Here is a 24,474-nt window from a genome sequence, read left to right on the forward strand (position 1 = left end):
AAAGTCATGCCAAAGGTGGCAGCGACTGGGGCTGTGCTTCAAGGGAATGCCTGGGAAGTGGGTGCCCAGGAGAACCTCCGAGAAGGTCCTTGTGGCTTTACAGCATTGCCCAACTGGGGTGAAGTAGCAACGTGGTGCAATAGATAAACAGCAATGGAAATGATGATCTTCGTAGACCAAAACACCAAGCCCCTCTACTCCCTGCCTTCCCTTTGGGTCCATTTCTACCCCATTCTGGAACGCTGAGACCATAGGAACAGACAATCCAGAAATCTGGAATCTTTTGTAATAAAATGAGCTTTTTTATGACAGAAGAGCATGAATATTTCCAGCGGTCAGCCTGAGTTCTTGCTCTGCTCATACCTGGTCAGAGAGACAATTATTTCCCCCAGTCTCAACACAGGTAAGTAAGAGATGAGCCTGTTCCCCTGGGCCATATTTCTCATCTCCCCTCTCTCCAGTTCCTGAAGTCCAGTTCCCTCTCCCTCAAACTTTCCCTCCCTCGGGGACTCTAAATATTTCAGAGTAAAAAAATGCTGGGGAACCCTGCAGCATGTAACCTGAACTTTAGGTCAATAGTTTGGAATTACAACCCTGGTTCTAGGCCTGTGGTTCTGTGTTAAATCTTAAGAAAGAGAAATTTACCTGCAGGGCCTGGGTTGAACCTCTGACTGAGCTCCTGGACAGGCCCTGCTTTGTTCAGGAACATTCATGGTCCTTGTTTGGTTTTGCCCTTATGGAATGCTTCTATTTATACGTTATGTTTTTTGAGAAATCAAAGAGGAGATCCATTGTTAAGAGAACAGAGATCACACAGGGTTGGTGGACAGTTTATCAAGTGAGCAAAATGAGGTTTCCCTCACTATTCATGAAGCAAAGGGCTTGGCACAGAAATGAATGCTGGTCCCACGGAAAGGAGCACCCACCTTTGAGTTCTCGAGGCTGGGGAGGCATTTTGTCTCCTCTGAGGCCTCCGTGGCCCTGCTATTAGATTTGTCCCCAGCTTGGTGTAGAGTATTTATTAGAGGACTTCTTGATCCTTCTGCCTGATATGTCATAACTTTTATGACATAGAAATAACCAAAAATGAAGAAGCAGAGACAACTCGGAGATTATTTGCCAGTTTTCCAAAGGCTGTCGGTCATTTACTCAAGGAGCATGCTGGATAATTTATGAAAACAGGAATAGTCTGTGGGAGTGAAATAAAGCGCTGCGCTATGCGGCAGTCATAATGAACAAAATAAATTCCGTCGTTATGCAGATGCTCCGCGAGGGCTGTCAGTGTGTCGAGGAAAATTTACTCCCTGTCTCTGATGCCCCAGACAAACAATTCCATGAGATGAAAAACAGCATGGAAAGAGAGCCTGGCTTTCTGTCTTCTCAGGAAGTTTTACTTGACATGAGCAGGGCGCTTCTACAACAATAGTGCCGGATTAGCCTTTTTTTTTTTCTGCAACAATAGATAAGGTAAAAAAAAAATTGTTTTTAATCCTAGTATTTTGACCTGGAAACACTAATTAAACTCTGGGAAATGAAGAAGGATTCACAGTTTGAATCATTTTTAATGACAGGGGCTATGGAGCTGTAAGAGTTAATGGAAATAACTGTTGTTTGGAAGAAACCAGAAATTATTCCATTGCCCTCAGCCTGTATGAGTTGCCTCACCCTTTAAAGAAATCCAGAAATGAGTTCTCTCTGGCATCTACCAGTTGTATGCGAAATTCTACCCTTTGGCCAGCAAATGCTGCCCAAAATCTCAGATTCCTTACTGTATCCCGGAAAAGCAATCGCCCCTCACCTCTGTGCCTGGTTTTTCTAAAATTTAGAAATGGCTGTAGTTCCTTAGACTATACCAACAAGTTATATATTCAGCTTCCTACAGGTACTTGTCTTGGCACGGTCCATAATGCACTCAGTCCCAGTGGTAATTTCACCATAAATCATATCTCCCTCCTTTTACTTTATTTTATTTCATGGGGGGAGGCAGTGTTCTCATCAGGAATTACTTTCTCATTAGATAGCTTCATTACGACTGCCAACTTGCTTTGCTATAGAAACCGGTTCTGGATAAAATGTGGTTGTGCCGAGGCCGTGGATATCCAGCTCGGTGGATTCTCCCCTGGCAATTCCGTTAGCCGGGTTTCCCACCATCTGTAATGCACCCGACCTGTCCCTAAATATTATGGATTGGCACTTTATCTTGGTGGCTTTAAAAGAAAAAAAAAAAACATGGAGAAGCAGAAGTAACATTTCAGAGGCCCTGAAAGAGAAGACAGCTTGCTTCTCCCCTTTCTGAATTTTTGGGAACTATTACCAAGCAGTAGGTTGATAGAGTCATTATGTCGCCGCGCAGAAGTCTGTAATTTACACTGAGCCCTCACCCACAAATTATCCCGTTCAAATTGGTAAGAGAGCAAGTAAAATGTCTTCATTTCGACATTCCCTAAAATCAATATAATCACACGAGGCAATGAGACTGCAGTGGGCCTAGACTAGCAACCTTTTCTTTCTAGAAGCCAAATAACTCCAACCCAGCAGCTTTATGTAACTTGGGTTACTCACAGTTTCTGCATAAATTTATTGTAAAAATCATAAAGCAAAACATAAAAGGAGAACGGCAACCACTATGGCACAAACTCGACAACAATTATATATACTATCTAGGGCACACTCAACTTCCTAATTGCTAATTGTAATTTAAATGAAAACATGTGTTTCTTGTTAAATTCATCAACTGCATTTGTAAGTGCTGCTGAGGAGAACTGTGATTAAGGCTAAACGCACGCCTCAGGATTTTGACAACCATGGGACACAGAGAGCTAAGAGGACGCCTTCTGAAGTTAGAGGTCCTTGATGGGTGCGGAGCTTTCCAAACCAGACAACTCTGCAGGGAGGGGGAGGAGAAGTCTGCGAGGAATCGCTAGGCCGGGATTCTCTGTCTCATCTCCCGCACGCCCAGTCCTTAAGACCCACGAAGTTCATCCAGGTCCAGCCCTGTTTGGAATCCAGCCCTTTGCCTGCTAAAGAAACTCTTTGGAGCCATAAAGCCCTGATGACTGGAGCACACTCCTGGCAGAGGAGATGGTTCCCTTCTCTGACTATGCAAGTCTCACAGATGCCATCGAACCCCCCGTGGGGAGAAGGAGGACATTAAATAAAGTGACACGTGTAAAGATCATGTGGTACACACGTAATGGACTTGACAAAATGATCTGGTATAGTAGTTGCTCAGCAAACATCAGTCTCATTCTCTTACCTGGAAAACACACATTTGAGATTAAAAGTTGAAAGTAAGGGGAAAAAAATAACCTCCTTCTAGGGGAAAGGCCAGACTTAAGTCATAAGATCTGGAATAGGGAACGTTTTAAATATTGTTATTTTCCATTAGCTATGGTAATTAGAATAAGTTAATCAAATTATGGTTTGTTCATGTTTGTTTTATTAAGTGGCCAGGAATAATTTATAAATAGCTAATCCATGGAGAAAAAAAAAACACTTGTAAAATGTTTGGGGGGGGTCTCAGATTATTTTATGAAATATTTGAAACGCTTCATCTATGGCAGGGTCTTGGTTTGTCAGGCTGCTATGACAAACACTGCAGAGCGTTTGGCTTAAACAACAGGAATTTATTGACTCATGGTTTAGGGGACTAGAAGTCCAGGACCCCGGTGTCGGCAGGCCATGCTGGGGAAGCCTCCATCATATGGTGGTTGGTTTCAACAGAAAGAGCCCGTTTAAAATTCAATAGGCTGAGCCCTCAATCTTGGGACTCACCCCAATGAACTTATTCCTGCAAAGGAGAAGCTAAGCCTACTTATAATTATGCCTAAGAGTCACCCTCAGAGAACCTCTTTTATTGCTCAAATGTGGCTTCTTTTTCTAAGCCAACTCAACAGGTGAACTCACTGCTGTCCCCCCACATGGGACACGACTCCCAGGGGTGTAAACCTCCCTGGCAACATGGGACAGATCTCCTGGGATGAGCCAGGACCCGGCATCATGGGATTGAGAAAGCCTTCTTGACCAAAAGGGGAAAGAGAGAAATGAGACAAAATAAAGTTTCAGTGGTGGAGAGATTTCAGAGTCGAGAATTTATCCTGGAGGTTATTCTTACACATTATATAGATATCCCTTTTAAGTTTATGGTGTATTGGAGTGGCTGGAGGAAAGTACTGTTGAACTGTATCTAGAAGTCTCTAGGAAGTCTGTATAACTATATAGCTTTTACAGTCTGTCTGTGTGATTGTGAAAATCTTGTCTGATGCTCCTTTTATCCAGGGCATGGACAGATGAATAAAAAATAAATAAATAAAGATAAAAATATATAAATAATAGGAGGAGATAAAGGATAAAAATTGGGTAGATTGAAATACTGTGGGTTAATGAGAGGAAAGGGTAAGGGGTATGGGATGTATGAATTCTTTTATTTTTTTTCTTTTTCTGGAGTGATACAAATGTTCTAAAAATGACCATGGTGAAGAATACACAACTATGTGATGATATTGTGAGCCACTGATTGCATAATATAGTTGGATGGTACATGTGTGAATATTTCTCAATAAAAATATTTTTAAAAAGAAAAGAAAAGTCTTGTTTATGCACTAGATACAGTGTTGCTGCCTCTGGGCAGCTCCACTTAGTACCTTTCCAGAGAGGCATGGTGGGGTCCTGACAGCTTGCTCATCTCAGCAGAGTCCAGAAGTTCCACATGCCTCCAGCACAGCACCTTCCTACAACCGCAAAACATTCCGTGATGCCTGCCCCAGAGCTGTCAATGAATACACATTCATTTTCATCTCCGGGTTTACCCCATACCTTATTTTTCTTCTTATTCTAATTCCCTCTCTTTAGCCTTACAGCCCCATACCACAGGGGCTGATGGAAATGCTCTCATTTTCTTTCTCTAAGTTTCTTTTTTTAAACATTGAGTGTGCAGAATTGGATGCCTTGTAGTCTTGTCTTGAAACACTCCCATCATTGACCCATGCATGGCCCTCTTTAAAAATATTAATTAAATAACTAATTATAACATAAATAAACTCCCTTGAATCTATCATCCAACATAAAACTAAAACATTGACAACAATTTCCATTTACTTTTGTCCTCCTCTCCCAACCTGACACCTATAAGACTTCTTTCCCTGGGAGTGAGCAATCTTGTATCATTGCCTTACTTATTAAAAGTATAGCTTGTTTGGTTGGTTGGTTTTTGTATGCTATATGGCAGAACCACATTTCGTTATTTTTCCATGTGAGTATCCTGTTATTGCAGCACCATCTGTTGAAGTTTTGTTTGTTTGTTTTTGGGAAGTGCATGGACCAGGAATCAAACTCAGGTCTCCTGCACTGCAGGCGAGAATTCTACCACTGAACTACCTTTGCACCCTCTAAAAGTATAGTTTTTATCCCACAGATCTTGCATTCCTAAAAAATATATTGTTTAGTCCACGTTGTCTACATTTTCAATGTGTTGCCCCAAACCTGTTGATAATGTTCGCCTCTTAACTTGTTAGAATCTGTCATTTTGTGTTTTTTTCATTATGGTATTATTATTTGTGCCTTCTCTCTCTTTCTCTTGATAAGTCTCGCCAGAGCTTTGCTTATTTGGCTGTCTTTTTAAAGAACCGATGTTAGACTTTGTTGCTCTTTTCTATTGAATTATGTTTTCTATTTCATTGATCTCTAGCCTTATTTTTATAACTATATTCCTTCTTCTTTGGGTTTATTCTTTGTTCTTTTTCTAACTTTTTGAGTTAGACACTTGGGGCATTTATTTTCAGTCTCTCTTCTTTTCCAGTGGAAGAATTTAATGCTGTGACTCTACTGTGACACCACTGGCACTGTATCACACAGGATCTAATATTTGGTGTTTTCCTTTTGACACAGTTCTAACCATGTTTAAAATTTTCGTCATGATTCATTTTCTGACCCATGAGTTTTATTTGGAACTTTTAATTAAAATTCCAAATAAAAGATTTAAAATGTATCTTTCCAGTATGCATTTTATTTTCATTATTTCCTTCTATTTGTCTGTCTCTCTGTTTCTCCCAGACTGATATTGGAGGAGGCAGGCAGCGGTTTGTGCTAATTTGCAGTTCTGGCGGGAATGGAACTTCCCTTGACCTTCCTTTCCATTACCCTCACAAAATAGAGTCCAGAGCTCCGTCAGCTTCCTGTCTGAGGCGTCCCCAACCCCTCATCCCTACAAGTCAATCTGTCTCCACATGCACCTCTGTCTCAGCCCAGTGGAAGTGCTGTTTTTCTGCCTGTCAAAAGCTAAACCCTAATTCTATGTTCTTTATCTCATGCCACCTGCCTCTTCTACTAGATTTTTCTTTCATCAATTATTCCCTCTTCCTTTCTGTTTTCAATTTCTCCCTCCCCTCTGGCTCCTTTCCTCAGAACACAACACATTTAATTCTTTCCTCAGCCTTAATAATAAACTGTTAAATAACGAGAACAAACCCTTTCCATAATCCTGACTCTCTCAAACGACCATTTGATTTTGCTCATTCCTTTTACCTTAAGATTTCTTTTAAATGTCTACTCTTATTCTTTCCACTTTGCCTCCTCTGGTCCAGCTCCTCTTCTATGCGAATCCAGCTCCCCTAGAATAGAAAATTGCTTTCATAAGCCGGAGGCTCCATCTCATAAATCCTCATCCTCTGAACTCTCTGAGGACCTGACCCTGGTTTTCCCTCCGCTTTTCTGCCGACTGCTTCTCACTCTCCTTCACTGGCTTGTCTCCCTTGCCCATGCGTGCACATGTGTGCTTGGAGGCATCTTATCTTGACCTTCCCACACTAGACACTCCCTCAGCCTTAAGGTACCACCTACATCCTGATGCCCTCGTGTCCATGATAAGAAGCCACTGGTCTTCCCACCTGTGCTACCTCTTCCCCGCCCCTCCCCTGGCTCTAGTCCTGCTGCTAAACCCTTGGGCTCAGTGAACAGCAGACATTGCAGCCCCTTTCCTGAGCTGGGAGGTGGGAAGTGGAACGGCTCACAGGTCCCTGTGTGTATGTATACAGGGTGGGAAGGACAATGGAGCTCTGCAGGGAGGAAAGGGTTAACACATCTGACACTGCTGACAAAAAGCCCTGCTAACATATAGGCATCAGCTCCTGCCCAGGAGCCACCATCGGCACACCTGTCCAAAGACAAAGACAATTGCTCCACAAAGCATGGAGGGATTAGCCTTGGCAGGCTCCCTCCATGCCCCACAGGACCACACTGCCACTGTGACTTGAGCTTCCCTTCCATGGCCAGCTTCTCTCTATCACAGTCGGACGCTTCTGCCTCATCCTCTTGCCCATCACAGATCCCACTGGAAGCAGCTCAGAATCTCGGAGCGTTCGCTCCCTGGCTATCTGAGGCAGCACGACATAGAAGAAAAGGCGCTAGATCTGGAATCAGAGTATGCAAGTTCGTGTCCTAGTTCAATCCCTCATGAGATGTGGGGACTGCTATTTTCTGTACGTAACTCACACATCTATTTGTTGGTTTTTGTTTTGTTTTATCTTGCCTCTTTCTATGCTGCTCTTACTTCTTGATTAATGTAAATTCCATGAGGACAGGGGCAATTCTGTCATGTTTACCTCTACCTCCCCCAAACCTAGAAAAGAACCTGGCACATAGAGAGCATGCAGGGCTTACGTTATATGAATGAATGAATGAATTTCTCTGCTGACCCATATTTTAAAAACTTTCAACAGGCATCATTATTGCCTTGTTTCAAATCCTAGCTTTTATATTAGTGACTGTGTGACCTATAGCAAGTTACTTAACCTCTCTGAACAGCAATTTTAGTGTGGCCTGGAATCTCCTATGAATCCCTGAGTTTCATGCAGAGGGTGAAATCAAAACTATTTTCCTAATAATACTAAGATCTTATTCAACTTTCACATTTTCATTCTTTCATTAATGTGCAGTGGGGTTTTCCAGAGGCTTCAGACATGTGATTTCATCATTGCTCTGATAGCTAATAGAATGTGTGCTTATGTATTCTCATGCTTTCTAGACTTTTCTAAGATAGTATAGCATATATATGTACACATTGAGAATTAACTCAGTGTGTTCTCAGTGTTTCTGTACCCTGCCTAGTGATCTTCAGTTCTACATGCTATAGCTTTTGTAACCTCATTATTGTCCAATAAATCATTATTATGAAATCCCATAATTTCCTGAACCTATGTGGTAACACAACAAGAAGTACGTACTCTCTGTTGTCATGCTCTGCAATAACATTTTGGACACCCCTATTTTAATTTTTAATATGGTAAATATAAATAGATATGACCTACTCCACAAAAATCTTTGAGGTACCCAAGAATTTTTAATTGTATCCATATAAAGAGTCCTGAGAACAAAAGTTTTGAGAACTTCTGATCCACAGAAGAAAGTCCAAACTTCTTAGCACTGTACAAAAAGTCCCTCAAAACTAAGCACCTTTCCATGTTTCCAGATAGTTGTCCTGCTGTTCTTCCCTTATCTATTCTGTTGAACACATGCTCATTGCATGTCCACTTCTGTGCAAGGCATTGTGCACAGATTCTGGGCATACAGCGAGGTGCAAGACGTGGTCATGGTCCTCTGAAAATTTACAAACTGCTGGGGAGGAGCAGACGGGTGAACTGGTGATGTCAATGCTGTGTGATATGTTCTAAGCAGCTTAACCTGGCACTGTGCATCCATATAAGGCCACCTGCCTGTGCCAAACCTTGGCCAGTATGCTCCTTCTCCCTGGTAGACTCTGTCCCCCATTCTTCCCCTCTTGGACCACTCATTCTTTAGGCCATGACCTAGAAGGCACCTTTCCAGGGAGGTCTCCTGTATTAGTTAGGGTTCTCTAGAGAAACAGAATCAACAGGGAGCACTCACAAATATAAAATTTATAAAAGTGTCTCACGTGACCGTGGGAACGCAAAGTCCAAAATCTGTAGGGCAGACTGTGAAGCCGACGATTCCGATGGAGGGTCTGGACGAACTCCACAGGAGAGGCTCGCCAGCCGAAACAGGAAGAACCTGTCTCTTCTGAATCCTCCTTAAAAGGCTTCCCGTGATTAAATTAAGCATTACTCATTGCAGAAGACACTCCCCTTTGGCTGATTACAAATGGAATCAGCTGTGGATGTAGCCCACATGATCATGATTTAATTCTATGAAATGTCATCATCGCAGCAGACAGGCCAGCACTTGCCCAACCAGACAAACAGGTACCACCATCTGGCCAAGTTGACACAGGAACCTGACCATGTCACCTCCCCAGACTCCCCAGGAAGAACCAGTCACTGCCTCTATGTACTCTGTTAGCACCCTGAACGTGACTTCTTTTAGCTCACGAAACACGCTAGATTGTGTGTTTAACACACACAGACTGTGGTTATTATGGTGTGTCACTGCTAGATTGTGAGCTCTGGGATGGCGGGAATGATTAATAGTTTGTACAGTGCTAAGTATCCAAGAAATATTTGTTGAAATGAACATCTATAAGAATGGATAAATAACTGAATGGACTAGATCACATAAAAGATAAATTTTGCCCCAGCCTCTTCCAAATATTATATATTTGAGGAAGTTTAAGAAAGGCAGTATTGCTTGAAGGTGAAAAAAGAATCATACAACTGTCTTTGGAAATTAGAGAAGAAAAACATACCTCATTGCTTCCCAGTGTCTTTTCTACATAAAGTCAAGAGTTGGCAAAATGAATTTTTTGCAGCATGTAGATAGTAAAGCATGCACAAACAAACCTTATTTGATTTACTTAAACCAACAGTTGAATAGTTTTCAAAAAAAAAACTAAATTTGGTCAAAATGATGAAGAGCACAGACATAATTCTTATGGAATAATTCTTTTTTGTAGAAGATGGGATTTCGGTTGGTCTTTACAAGAAGGCAATATTTGGGAGTTCTTGGGTAGGACTGATGGAGATCAGAGTATTAAAGAATAGGCAACATCAAATTAGAAAGTCATACCCATGGGAAATTTATGGAGTTAACTTGGGTTGACCAAGGGGAGCCGATGGAGTTTACCCAAATGCAGCATTGGTAGAGGTTGTGAGTCAAGGACTCAATCTTCTCAGTTAACATGAAACTTCATGTGCAGAGCTTTCTAAATGTATTTTGTTGGCTGGACCTGGTGATTTGAACAATACCTTTGTTTGCTCCCCTGAAACACTCTTGTGATGATGAATATGTTCTGTATTTTTGTGGAGTTGATGCTAATATATCCTGCTTTGATATAATCTTGTAAGATATTACTTTTTTGTAATTTGAGGGAGCTGGGTAAAAATTACACAGGATCTCTATTTCTTACAACTGCATGGGAACCTATAATTATCTCAAAATATAAAGCTTAATTGAAAAAAAATTTGGGATCACCATTGGTTCCTCTCTTCCTCTCACATTCCAAATCTAATCCATCAGGAATCCAATTGGTGATCCATGAAAATCCTTTTGAATCAAGTATATGCAGAAATAATCCCTTCTTCAAATATATGTGGGAATAATCCCTTCTGACCACTCTACCTTGATTCAAGCCATATCATCTCTCACCTGGCTTACTGCAGTAGCCTCTGGTTTGATCACCTGGGCTCTGCCCTTTCCCCCTTACTGTCTAAATACCTCCAAAGGAGCCACCTTGTTCCTTCTAAAATGTAATTTGAAAATGACTCCCACCTTACTTAGACTTAAGGGAGGGCTCCTCAAATGACCTTACCTGATCTGGCACTCTGTTCTTCTCTCACCTCTCCTACTACTGTACCGCATTCCAGCCCACCCCTGCCCTTGCTCACTCTTTTCTAGCTGCACTGGCTTCTTTGCTATTACTTGAATACCTGTTCCCCAGGACCTTTGCACTTGCTCCACCAAAACAAGGGAATAAACTGCGAAAGGAAAGCATGAGGCCTAGGAAAAGGGGTCCTCGCAAACAGACAGGAGAAGGGAATTCCTTAAACAGTGATGAAGATGGAAGCCATGATGAGAGCTGTGTAGCTAGTCTAGAGAAAGGGAAGTAGAAGGCTGGTGGGGTTGGGGGGATGTTGTCAAGAAAATCAAAAGATCTCATCTACTGGGAAATCAGGTAGAAGTTTTATTCATGGTAGTAACACAGAAATTAATCAAAAAAAGAAGGAAACCAGACTATTACAAACTCTGGGAAAAACAGAAAGAAAACATAATTATAATACCCTATATGTCTTTACAGTGAACATTTCTATTACATTGACTATTATTCTATATTTATAATAATGTAAATATCTAATCATAACATAACCCTGAATTTTCTAACTATATAGGGAGGATGTGGGGAGGCTACGGGTACAGATGAGATTTGCCATTTAAGATTCTCCATATATTCTTTCATATAAGAAGTCATTATATAATATTTAAATTGGAAAAAAATCAAGAAATAATAAGCATATTAACAAGAAATGTAGACATAAATACCAGAAATAACACTAAAATAATTGAACATGGTTGCCTCTTGGGTATGTGATTCAGGGATGTGGAGGGTAGGTGAAAAGAGTACATTTTCTTTAATTGCCTTGTGGTACTATTTAATGTTGTAAATTATGTACACGTATCACTTTGATAAAAATTAAAATGCAGATAAAACCTATTTAAACAAGTTTGAAGTATTCCTTTCTTTTTTTCTTTCTTTCTTTATGAAATATCTTGGCATCACCCAGCTCTCTGCTAGCCCATACTCTGAGTTGTTTCAATCTGTGATCAGGGATGAGGGGTTAACACCATTGACGGATAAAAGGTTTTAATTAGGCTTCCAAATAACGTCATTAAACAGAATGAGAACAATTCACAGCTTTCTCAATATCCGGTTTCTAGTCCTGCTGACTTAATAAGGAGTTTATAGTTAGGGTATTTTTGTAGACCAAAAGGTGAGAGATTTTTTTAGTTGGTGTGTTTTAATTTGGTTTATAAACCCACAAGCTTTTAAAACAAATCCATTTAGACAGTTGAAAACATCCTGATTGTTGGGAAAAAGAGTCTACGAGGCTCCAAAGATTGTAGGCAGCTTCAACTCTGCCCTGCTGAATGCTTGTTAAATACTTTTTATTGGTAGATACAGTGCAAAAAGGCCTGTGTGGAGCATTTTCTTTTGGCGTGAAGGTGAGTAGAGGTGGGAGACCTAGGGCCTTTTTTTTTCTCTTTCCTTCTAACCCCTGAACAAGTCCTAAAAAAGATTAGGATCAGAAAAACCATCCAAATATACATGTTCTCCAAACATGGTGCAGCACCCAAGGCCGCAGGCAGGACTGGCTACAACATTTGCAGGGCGAAGTTCTCGCAAAATATTAATGCCAGCTTTTGTTTAAAAATCATTAAGATTGGTATCTCTTTTAGTCTCCAGTATCTTAGAGCAGCTAGAAATAAAACCTAAAATTGTGGAATTGTAACCCATACCAAACTCTGAAATCTGTTCTACAACTGAATGTTGCGCTGTGCTTTGAAATTTATTGCCTTTTCGTATATATGTTATTTTTCACAAAAAAAGAAAAAAGGCGATTGTGATTTAAAAAAAAAAATTATTCCTTCTAGCCTCCTATGTTCTGGAGCAGCTAGAAGGAAAAATCTGAGATGGTGGTATGGTAGCCCATGACAGCTCTGAGATCTGTCCTGTAACTACTTGTTGAAGGGTGCTTTGAAATCTATTGCTTTTTTCTTTATTTGCTTTGTATATACATTTTACAATAAAAAGTTTTTTAAAAAATCATTAAGAATATAAAGATGGTGACAGCCGAGCACTAAACTATACCCCTTTCTAAGCACGTGGTCCTGGGACTCCACAGGTGACACGTGATGAAGCTGGCCTGGATTTAGGCTGGTGATAGCTCCAAGTCCCAACAGAAGTGAGACTGTTGGCTGTGTGCTCTGACTGTGATTGCCCATTGTGGTCACATTCTAGGGACAAGAGTCCCTATGTCCTTGAAACCAAGGTGTGATCTCCTCTTTGACCCAAAGGGCTGGAGGGACAAGCCATGACCAGCGAGGAAGTGAAAGCAGATACCAGCCTGTCCAGCCCAGCACTCCTTCGCACCCCTGTTGATGTGGAGGTTTGGGCTTGGGAAATGGATCATTTGATATGTTTCCGCATCTCCAATCAGGTCAGCTGTGTTTATTAGTTTGTTTGTTTTCTGCTCAAGTTCATTAGGTTCCTAGGACCAATCACATTGAGTAAGCAAAGGTAAAGCAAAAGGGATGTGATTTGAGATCCTGCCCAATTATCCCCATCATTCTTAGAGTTAAGAAAGAGCACCTATCCTCTGAGGTTGCTTCCATCCCTTCAAAGTCTGTCTCCAATTTGACCAGCCTGGAAGCTAGAGCTAAATATATATCCCACACCCTTGAAATTAAATTTCTACCTTGTCCACCCTTTCCTTTTACATTCTCAGACAGGATTATATTTGTTTGGACTTAATCATCCTTCGCTTTATGAGAATCGATTCATTTTTCTCTTGGGTGTACGTACCATTCACCTTTGTTAGAATCCTGTCTTTGGGGGCAGCATGGGTCTCCCCCAGAGCATGTGGGACAGAACTCTATTCCCAGCATCTCCTCACATTGCACTTAGATCAAATTACCTCTTTCACTATGCGAATGCTTGATACTAATTGCAAAAGTAAATGTATTGATTGACCTGTTGCAGGGAAGCCTGGATTAAAATATGTGAACATTTTACGCTTGATGAAATAAATTATATAAGGATTTTTTTTTCATAATACCTGGTATCGTGTGTAAATGGTGCCTATAAAATATACCAGATAAATACATTATAAACCACGGTGGTTGCTAAACAGGCAAAACCACAATTAAAGCATCAGCTGTGATAAATGGCTCCAAAATACACAGTAAAATTCAAAAGCATTTAAGGTGAGGAGTCAGGATGGTAATGCTCTTGATTCCAGCTGGGTCAGTTTTGTTGTTTTAAATAAAGGGTGGGCTAAGATCTTTATGATCCTCTGGGAGACTTAACAGTCTTTGTTTGCTATTCTTTTAAAAGGTTGTTTCTAAGCTCACAAATGCATCATATGGCCCCTGTAAAAATCTTCACATAATACAAAATCAAGTCGAGTATTAAGTAAAAGCCCCCTTTTACCCTTCTCTCTCGCTTCTCTTGGATAGACCCTTTTGTGACCTTTGCACACACACACTCTGGAACCCACAAGGGTTATTATTATTTTTTGCAACATAAATGACATCATAATATATACATTATCTGGGCAACTTTCCAAATCGATTTCACTCTGTTTCATCCTTTTAATGGGCTCCATATTAGTCTATTAACAGTTACCTCATCATTTAATTATTCCTTCATCAAAAGCCATTTACATTGTTTCCTATTTTTCACTAATGCATTTTTCACTAATGCACTAAGTCACTAATGTAGTGACTTCATGAACATCCTTGCACGTGTATCTTTGAGTGTGGCATGAACATTTCTTTGGGACAGTTTTTAGAAGAATAATTTTCGGGTCAAACAGTCTGTGCATTTTTTATTTCGATGGCTGTTGCCAAATTACCTTCCCCAAAATACCCTTGCAGTGACGATAAGAGAGAAAATCCATTTTCTCGCAGCTTTACCAATACTGGATGTTACCATTCTCTCTACTTTTTGCCTAATAGGTAAAAATGGCATTTTATTTGCATCTCCCTGTGTTTAATCTGCATTAAAAATCTTTTTATTAGTTATTGCATTTTTCTTTATCATTCTCCTGTCTCGTACCTATTGATTATATGAAATGTTGGACAACCCTTTTTGATACTTCATATTTATGAATGAATAAGATTGGCAGCTGGATTGCATTTATTCTGCAGTCATTTCACATTCCTGTCTTTGATAAGCCATTCCCTGAATTGGAGGGCTTGGATGGAAGCGAGCAGTGCAGGGTAGGGAGCTGGCCCAAAACCTAGAGGCCTCATTATTTCCAAGGAAGGATACCTTTGCTCCAGGGAGCACTTTATTTTACCTCTGAGCTGAAAATGTCTTTCTGATGTTCTCCTTGCTGGCTACTGTGGCTCTGCTTCTCTCTCCAGCCTCAGCCTCTACGGCAGGATGCTTCCTCCACAGATCCTCTACTATATTTAAATAGTCATTCTGGGGGCTTTAGCTTGTTTGGGGTTAGACCTCTTGAAGCTATCCAGTCTCTGTGGACCAGGGCAGAGAAGGCTGCAATTGCCCCAGCTCTTCAGTAGGCAGTCCTTCTTTCATCACTCACCCTGTAACAAGTATAAGGAGACCACAGCCCAATCCTGCTTTAGAGACCTGCTGACTCTGGAATTCCTGAAAGGCTCTTACCCCTGCAGCAGCCTTTTCCTACATGTTTTGGGTTCCAATTCTCTCAACCCATCTATGCCAGTGATTCTCAATTTGGGGCAATTTTGCCACTAAGGAGCCATTTGGTCATGTTTGGAAATGTTTTCAATTGTCATAACTCAGGGAGATCTAGTGGGTGGAGGCCAGGGATGCTGCTAAACATCCTACAGTGCCAGGACAGACCCCCAGAATGAAGAATTATCCAGTCCAAAGTGCCAAAAGTGCTGAGTTTGAGAAACGCTGATCCAATCTCATCTACTTTCTATGAGTCTACCCATGCTTGTTTGAGAGTATAATGTATCCCGGAAAAGCTGTGTTTTAATCTTGATCCAATCTTGTGGGAGCAGCTGTTTCTTTTAATCCTGCTTCAATATTGTAGGATGGAAAGTTTTTATTAAACAATCTCCACGGAGATGTGACACACTCACTTGTAGGTGTGAACTTTTGATTAGATGGAGATGTGACTCTGCCCATTCCAGGTGGGTCTTGATTAGTTTACTAGAGTCTTTAAAAGGGGAAACATTTTGGAGAAACCTCAGAAATGACAGAAACTTCAGAGCCGGCTGAGAGAGCAAAGACAGGGATGTTTGGAGATGCTTGGAGCCCTGCAGACATTGCTGTGTGCCTTCCCATGAGATATTAACCAAGCCAGAACCTGGAGAGAGCCAACAGAAGCCAAGAGATGAAAGTCAGCCCTGCAGAATTGAAGTGAAAAAAAAAAAACCCACAGGAACTGAAGCTGAAAGCTATGGAGCTCAGGAGCAAGGGACCAGCAGATGCCAGCCATGTGACTTCCCTCTGAAAGAGGTGTTTCTGACCTATCCATCTTCCTTAAGGTAAGGTATCTTTATCTGGATACCTTAGTTTGGACATTTTTATAGGTTTAGAAGTGCAAACTTGTAACTTATTAAATTCCTCTTTTTAAAAGCGTTTTCAGTTCTAGTATATCATATTCTGGCAGCTTGCAAACTCCATCAAGGTTCTTGTTCATTCTGATTGGTCAGTGACCATCAAGCACAAGTTGTTAAATATTTGAATACTGCCCTAGAAGCAATGCTGTAAATGAGTAACAGAGATGCCAGGTGTTCTATAGGCTCAAAGGGTCAGGTAAGAGGCAGCACTACACAGGGGCAGTCAAGGGAGATAGGGTTGTTGAGCTATATGGAGAGATGGGTGATTCCCAGATAATGAGGGGAGGGACAAGACTTTTGATATGTTCAGTTTATAAAACAGAATTAGGGTAGGATAAATATCAACCACTTGTCACCCAGTTAAATGGCAAAGCTGGAAGTGAAGCTCAGGCCTTCATGATTTCCAAATGCATGCTGCCTCCAGAAAAAAAGGGGGGCAAAATATTTTCTAAACTGAGGAATCAAAATGGGAGATAGAGGCATGATAAACAAGTTTTGTTCAAAGCTAGGGTGCTTCCTAGGAGTGAGATTTTTATGAAGAAGACTAGCAGGTGATATGTGTATAAGGGAAGGAGAGAAATATAGGCAAAACCTCACACAATTCTAGTAGAGCCCAGTTTCTGACGAATGCAGATCCACAAGAATGTATTTTGTAGTTCGATGTACTTTAAGTTATAGAACCCACTGTTAATATTTTATCAAAAGATTACTTTTATGTGTTCTTCAGTATGGTTAATAGCACTACTAAATATACTAAATACTTGCTAAAGTCAAAATAAAAATAACTCATTCTAACACCATCACACCTAACAATATTTTTGTTGTTTCATTCATCTCTGAATTTCATACATGTAACTATACATGCTATTCATACATGTACCTACAGTGTTCTTCTCCACATTTCTTACATTGTCTCATAGGCTGTGGAAGTCTCATGTGACCATTTTAGAATTTCATCTTAAAGTCACCAAGATTTTCACTTGAAAAATTATTTCCAGTTTGAGAAAGCTGGATAACCTCCAGAAAGATTTTCAACTAAATTTTGTTTTTGCACATGTCTGTCAAAGATTTAGCAGTCATTTAAGGAACTGTCAGCCTGGCATCCTCTTCCTAAAAATGTTTCCCGCGTCTGCGTGGTTGCTGTGGCATCTGACTAACCCCGTGGCTGTGGCACATTGGTCCAAAGATGGGTTGCAGAGTCAAGATGGGCTGATGAGCTCCCTCCCCAGGATCTTTGGAATTGGCGCGAAGAATCTGGTTAGTCTCTCTCAGATGGTTGAGGCTATCAGCCATAGAACTTGAGAGCAATTTGCTGCCATGTTTTCAACCGTCTCCAGACTTAGGGAAACAGAGGGTCCTGTCCAGAAAATCCAATGATCAGAGATAGGAAGTATGGAAGCATCTGCACTCTCCATCCTGACTGTTTTCAAGGCCTACCCATGTCCTATTGTAAGATCTGAGAAGTAGGTTGAGATCTGGCAGATGAATTCTCCTTTTGACCAGCTATTTTGACGGGGTCTCTGCCACTTTCAACCAAACAAAGCTTATCTAATAATGAGGAGATAAGCCTCTTTGCTTGCTTCAGGCAAATTGTCCTACAGCTTTGGAACTAAAAGACAGTTTTTATTGGGCAGAAGGAAAACTAGCTTGGGGCAAGGAAAAAGTTGGATGCAATTAACTGGACGAATCCATTCCTGGGAATTAGTCCTAAGGAAATACTCAGACTAGGATGCAAAAGATGCACATGTAGGCATACATACAAACACATAAAGAAGGCCATAAAAGCATTGTTTATGAAAAATTATGAACAACCTACAGGCTCACTGAAAGGATACTGCTTAAGTTAACATGGTTAGAATACATCCACATTTTCCAATCACTAAAAATTATGTTACATATCCTGTTAAAAATAAAAAGAGTGTTCTTTAGCCAGAAAAAAGTAAAGAAACAAACCAAAGAGAAAAAAATACTACATGTGTTTGTGTGTACATATTATATATTTTTAAAATGTCTGGAAAGATACAACGAAAATGTTAAGTGTGCTTCTTGTTGGAAGTGATTATGAACATTCTTTATTTCTTTTTGTGATTTTCCTGCTCCTCAGTTTTTTGCAATGATCATATATTATGTTTATAAGCATATAACAATAACATTCTAAAATGCTAATACAATTGAAATATTCAGTATATCTTCAATGAACGCAGAAATATTGATCCTCCTTCTTAGAAGATGCGTGATGGGCAAACACTGGTAAACCCAAGTGAAGATGGTGTTGGTTTTGAAGATGGAAATAAAATATGATGACAGTGGACAAAGCCGACAGGGAAAGTTAGAGCTTAGGAGAAAGGTCTAAGTAACGTTCCATCAGTAAACACTTATGAACCCCACCACTCAGACCAGTTTTTCTTGATCTCTGCAACCATGTGCTCAGTTTCTTTCTGCCTCAGAAGGAAAGACACACACCTGTGCTGGGACTCAAACTCAAAGTGTTTTATTTATTTATTTATTAAAAAATTAAGAAACCAGATAAAACATCAATGTATATAATCAGTAATTCAAAGTGTTTTTGACTCATGAATCATCTCCTCTGGCAAACTGTTATGATTATGATTTCACTAGAAAGAACATACCAAAGACAAAATTTGGCTTGTAACTTCTAAAAACTGTGATGCAATCAAGTAAAATGTTGCTATATTTGCAAGTTAACAAGGTAGCCTATAACAGTTTCATGTATCTTGACAGAAGACATGAGACTCTGGGGTCAAAAACAAAGAATAGTTTCCGACAGCAATGCTAGTGTCCAGGGTATCGATATCCAGTGTATCATTTTCTTGTGCCAGTTCCTTAAGCTTCAATTCCCACAGGGAATTGGCTCTCTAAGGGAGCCAGGTGATGTCTGTACATGCAGGGGGTTGCATTGCAGGAGAAGAACCCCAATTTAGGGAGCCTGAATCTTTTATAATAGGCTGCCAACAAATCTTTTTGTCCCAGAGGGAGACATTATCTTTATTGTGCTGGACTATAACAAATTTGCCCTTTGCTTTGGAGCAAGACTGTCTCTCTCTCTCTCTTTCTCTCTTTTCTAAAACTGTTTTCTATACAACCCCCCTTGAAAAGATAGTCTAGAACAAAAATCTGTCAGTGCCTCCATTTGCAAGATGTGCAGAAATGTGAAAGACACGTGAAGAACTATATCACAATAGCAGCCTGCTAACTTTTCACCTTTCCCACATATAAGAGAGAGGCAGACCAAAGGCTTGGAATTTAGCAGTGATCAATTGTGTTTATTTCTTTATGAGTTGATAGAGCTATCAAGGCCAGGTGAGGGACTATTCCTGAACACACCCAAAAGGAGAAAGATGGTTTTCTCCTGAGTCTCACATAGGTCGATTTTATGAACTCCTTCCCTAAGAACAAATGCCTAGCAGATTGGTCACACTATCATTCAGAATGTCCAAAGTGAGTCCTGCACACACTATCTAAACATAAGCAAATAGACAAGAATGCACAATCTTAGGATCTCTTCTTTAGGTGTTACAGATATTCCTTGACTGAAATATAGATACTTTAGAAATGTTGAGGATAAACACAAGGCAGCTGTTGATTGAGGAGGGGCATGGGGAAACTTTCTGCCTGATGGAAATGTTCTATAGTTTGATAGGCATGTGGGTTACACAGGAGTATCATTCATTAAAACTCATGTAACTCTACACTTAAGATGTGTGCCTTTAACTATGTAAATGTATGTATATTATGTATAGATATATGTGTAATTTCTACATCAACTTTTAAAAAAAGTTCAACTCTTATTCAGGCGGCCATGAATCTACCAGGGGTAACCCAGATTTTTTGTTTCACATGCTTATTGTTTTCCCTGGGTTCCATATACTTTGATATTGGCCTCTGTCATATTGTACATATTAATATGCCTCTCCTAGATAGACTGCAGCGGTAGCTAGTGAAGGGAAAACAACTTTGTTGAACCAACTTAGCAACCGTTCATGACATCAACAGGAGCTCACAATGTGTCTTCTTGAATGAATGACTTGAAATTCAAAAGTAGAATTGGTGGATGGGGGTTAAGCACAGGATTACCAAACAGCAGGTCAAGAATGTTTGGGATTTGACCGTGTATTTTCATTACCTACTGCATTTTAAAGCCATATTATAGATAACCAAAAGATGATAGAGGAAAATGAATAGAACCTCTATGTCTCAGCTGCCATCAGGTAAAATGTTGGTCCTAAATGGTAGGGAGCCTCCCTCCTCCATACCTTTGATACATCCTTTGTCTTCTTGGGTGGGGTAGAGAGACTAGCAAAGCACAGATCAAATGACACCAAAAGTCAGGGTCCCAGTTATGGCAACCTTTGTGAACCCCACTTGAAAGGAGATGAGATAAGCAACTAGTACATCATTCCCCCTTTCTTTTCATCCTAGATTCTCAGTTCTAATGAAGGTTCTTTCCTGGACATGTCTTTAATGTGGGGGTTGGAAGGATAAAATCATTTCACCGGAAATACATGTAATCAAGTATCTTTAAGTTCAAAATATGTCCTGTTAAACTTGTTAACTGAAAAATCTGACAGCCTGAGCAGAAATTCCAGGTCTTACAGAGTCATGACCCAATATTCCCTCTGCTCAGCACATGTCCCTGGAAGTCCACTTAGAATCAGCCTTCCTGCTCCAGTCACTCCACCTCACAAAGCTCTTATGGAATCTCATCCACCCTCACCACAATTATAGCTATCATCAGCTGGCCCATGTCTCGCCAAGATTCCAGGCTCCTCCTGCCCCACAGCTCTAATCCCTGAGTGACCAGAAAAATTTCGGGCTGTATCCACAAGTGGTAAGAATGGTTTTCTTCCCAACTTCTAGCTGCTTTGGGGCCCAAAGCATGAAGCATTTCATGAAAACCATTCCACTGCTTCTATCACCAAGAGTCATGGCAGAGGTCATGCTTCTCTTTTCAACCATCCTTTTCTCATACAATTCATACAACCACACAGATAACTCCCCTGCCCCCATTTTGCCCCTCCATCCTGCTCCCACCAGAAACCACTGGGCATATCAGTCATGCCAACAAATTCCCAAAGGATCACCAACTCACCAACCAGCAAGCAAACAAATGAAAGGCCAGGTGAGGACAGCTAGGATGCCTGCTACCTATGGGACCCCCAGATGTTTCCCAAAAGCAGAGCAAGGCACACTTATCTCCTCTTATCTGAGAAAAGGGTTTTCCAACTTGCCTTGCTTGAAGCCAAAAGAACAGAACATGATACCAGGGGATTATGAATGCTCCTTGTTTCTAAAAACAGTCCCCAAATGTTCCAAATTATGATTTGTTGACATTCAAAAGATCTTGACATCGTTTGAGACTTACAAGGATAATAACTATGACACAGTGCATGTGCTTTGTCCCAAGCCCTATTCTAGGTCCTTCGATGAGGTAGGTGTTCATTCTCCCCATTTTATAGATGAGTAACTTAGGTTCAAAGAGGTCAATTAAACGAATAAGTTTGCACAGTTCAAAAGGGCAGAATCAGATATGAGCCCAGACGATCTGAAACAGAGCCTACATTTCTAACCATTGTACTGTCTTGTCTCACGAGATGTCAAGCCGCAGGGTGCCTGTGGCTCAGTTTGTGGAAAGAGGAGGGAGAGCAAGATAATAAAACTAGTAAATATCAAAGGCTTGGCTGCAAAGCTCCCCTCGCCCAAAAGAAAGGAGTCACATGGGATGGGGCAAGCAATCCCCTGGCATGAGGAAACATTGGTACTCTCAGAGGAACGAAAGGGTTTAGATCTGCTCAGTCCACTCTAACTGAAAATGAGCAGACAACCTGACAAGTGTGTTTAACTTGATTTAAGGTTTGTGTGGTTTTGGCTCTTAAAAGAAGCTGGAAGCAGAAGAGCTTTTCTCAGGCTCATGAGAAGAACTATGCTCAGGGGAGAAAAACTAAGGATATAATCCTGGCAAGGTACCTTTACATTTTTCTAGGGGCTGCCACCACGGAATGAAGTGCATTTGTGAATAGGAGCAAGGAAGGGAGGAGAGGGACAAAAGGATATGAGGCAGCAGCAGCCAATAGTTGCATTTGCACCAGCATGATTTCTCTCGGTAGAGAAGTCAGTGTTTGTAAAGCTAATCTGTTTCCTCTTTTCCTTCAGTTTTGAGGAGGCAAAGGACATTTCAAGGAGAGGAAACAACCCGTGCAAGGGTTTGGAGAGAGGAATGATGAGCCCGGCCACATGTCAACAACGATGAGGGTCTAATGCGGTTGGAAAGGGAGTCCGGGAATCTCGATTCGTCTGTGCAGGTGAGATGTATTAACACATCTAGGATCAGAAGTAGACTTTCTTGGTTGAATTAATTGTGAGCATGTAATAGAATCTCCCCCATACTATTTATGTAACAGTCTCAAGTTGGGTCCCAAATCCTATTTTTGCACTAATAAAATAGGAACGCACTACACCAACTAGAGAAGGCCGTTCCTTAGAAGGTTCTAGTCCTTTGTAAAGCTGATTTCTCCTCAAAGTCCTAAAACGCTGAGTTGAAGTAATTGAATTCACCAGTAACAGTTCCATTTTTAAGCAGAACCACGAAGACATAACATTTCCCAGTCAAGGCTACGCCTGAGGATCCCAACTGCAGAACCTCCTCTTTTTTTTTTTTCCCTGGGGGTGACTCTTGGGCCTAATTTTTTTTTTTTTTTATTGTATAGTATAACATATATATATACAAAGCAAAGAAATACAAAAGCAATAGTTTTCAAAGCACTCTTCAACAAATGGTTACAGGACAGATCCCAGAGTTTGTCATGTGCTACTGTACAATCCTCTCATATTTTTCCTTCTAGCTGCTCCGAATATAGGAGGCTAGAGGGCCTAAATACTTTTTTATCATTACAATAGACTTTTTTCCCTTCTTTTTATGTGAACAATAATATATATACAAAAAAGCAATAAATTTCAAAGCACCGCACCACAATTACATTATTTCAGACTTTGACATGGGTTACAATTTCACAATTTTTTAGGTTTTTACTTCTAGCTGCTCTAAAATACTGGAGACTAAAAGAGATATCAATTTAATGATTCAGCATGCATATTCATTTGTTAAGTCCTATCTTCTATGTATAATTCACCATCATCTTCAATCTTTCCATACCTCTCTTTGGGGTTGTTTGGGCTATGGCAAGTCTAAATTTTTTATATTAGAAGGGTCTGTCACCAATAGGGGGTAGGGAGATGGAACTATCTGATGTTCTGGAGAGGCTGGGCTAGGTTTCAGGATTTATCTGGTCTAGGGACCCATCTGGAAGTTGTAGGTTTCTGGAAAGTTACTCTAGTGCCTGGAACCCTTGTGGAATCTTATATATTGCCCTAGGTGTTCTTTAGGATTGGCTGGAATGGTCCTGGTTGGTGGTTGGCAGGTTACGATAGGTAGCAAGGTCTACCTGAAGCTTGCATAAGAGCAACCTCCAGAGTAGCCTCTTGAATCTATATGAACTCTCTCTGCCACTGATACTTTATTAATTACACTTCTTTTCCCCCTTTTGGTCAGGATGGAATTGTTGATCCCATGGTGCCAGATCTGGACTCATCCCTGGGAGTCATCTCCCATGTCGCCAGGGAGACTTTCACCCCTGGATGTCATGTCCCACGTAAGGGGGAGGGCAATGATTTCACTTGCAGAGTTGGGCTTAGAGAGACTGAGGCCACATCTGAGCAAAAACAGAGGTCCTCCAGAAGTAACTCTTGAGCATACCTTAGGTAGTTTAAGCTTCTCCACTACCTACATAAGCTTCACAAGAGTAAGCCTCATGATCGAGGGCATGGCCTATTGATTTGGGTGTCCCTAAAGTTTGACCCGTATCAGGGGATTTCCTGATGGTAAAGTTTAATAATTCTATAGTCTTTCTCCCCTCCTAAGGATTTTGTCTTAGGCCTAATTTTAAGTAAGCTTAGTCTATCCTTTGCAGAGCCTCTTCTTGGGCCTGTATTACAAAGTCCACCCTCTCGTACACCAAAACCCACCCACTTCCCCTCATTTGAGGTGACAACAGAAGGTAGTGACCTACTGTTCTAGTTTGCTTGCTGCTGGAATGCAATATACCAGAAACGGAATGGCTTTTAACAAGGGGAATTTAATAAGTTGCAAGTTTACAGTTCTAAGGCCTAGAAAATGTCCCGATTAAAACAAGTCTAAAGAAATGTCCAATCAAAGGC

General features: G+C 40.7%; 1 long non-coding RNA gene across 2 annotated transcripts in view; it reads left to right on the forward strand.

The window, feature by feature from the left end:
- The first annotated feature begins 303 nt into the window (after positions 1–303).
- LOC143669025 (uncharacterized) overlaps positions 304–24,474 on the forward strand; it is a 33,419-nt gene continuing 9,248 nt past the window's right edge. For both annotated transcript variants that reach the window (XR_013168653.1, XR_013168654.1), the window contains exons 1-2: positions 304–403; positions 22,414–22,562. This is a non-coding gene — a long non-coding RNA (uncharacterized LOC143669025). The remainder of the gene's footprint in view (positions 404–22,413; positions 22,563–24,474) is intronic.

This window comes from Tamandua tetradactyla, chromosome 25 (genome assembly GCF_023851605.1).
Source record: "Tamandua tetradactyla isolate mTamTet1 chromosome 25, mTamTet1.pri, whole genome shotgun sequence".
In the NCBI taxonomy this organism is placed as follows: domain Eukaryota; kingdom Metazoa; phylum Chordata; class Mammalia; order Pilosa; family Myrmecophagidae; genus Tamandua; species Tamandua tetradactyla.